Source organism: Solanum tuberosum, unplaced genomic scaffold (genome assembly GCF_000226075.1).
Source record: "Solanum tuberosum cultivar DM 1-3 516 R44 unplaced genomic scaffold, SolTub_3.0 scf00563, whole genome shotgun sequence".
Taxonomy (NCBI): Eukaryota; Viridiplantae; Streptophyta; class Magnoliopsida; order Solanales; family Solanaceae; genus Solanum; species Solanum tuberosum.
This window is the reverse complement of record NW_006239523.1, coordinates 15,715-16,378: the sequence shown is the minus strand read 5'-3', so window position 1 is coordinate 16,378 and position 664 is coordinate 15,715.

Genomic DNA, 664 nt, shown 5'->3' with positions numbered 1-664 from the left:
TTTTTTTTATGTTGCTCTCCTATATTTTTTTTAAAGATATTCTTCCTTCGTTTGAGTGAGTTTCTATTTAGGCATATAATGTATTTGGTTATGTGTCTTAATAACTTTTTATTCTTCTCTCATTGATAGTTATCTTACCTGTTTTTTATCTTCATCTTGCAATTTAATGTGTCACTAGGAGTAGTAATTGCAGTCTTTCTAGTTTGGTACCTTTTGGACACATATTGATATGACTTCAACATCTCTTCTATTTTCCATTCTTTAGCGCATGTGGGAGGAATTGCAGTGTTCTTTTATTTATTTTTTCCCATTCTCTCTCACTTGCATGTTCCATTCATCTCTATTGTAATTTTCAGGTACTCTTTTGTTATTATTTTTTTTATGTTGCTCTCCTATATTTTTTTTAAAGATATTCTTTCCTTCGTTTGAGTGAGTTTCTATTTAGGCATATAATGTATTTGGTTATGCGTCTTAATAACTTTTTATTCTTCTCTGATTGATAGTTATCTTACCTGTTTTGATCTTCATCTTGCAATTTAATAAATTAAGATAATTTATGACTTTTGTTTCTAATGTATTCTTGCTATTCATCATTTTTCAAGATATTTTTTCAAAGCAAAATTGTCATCTATGTATTGTTGGTGTGTCAAGTTAATAATCAACA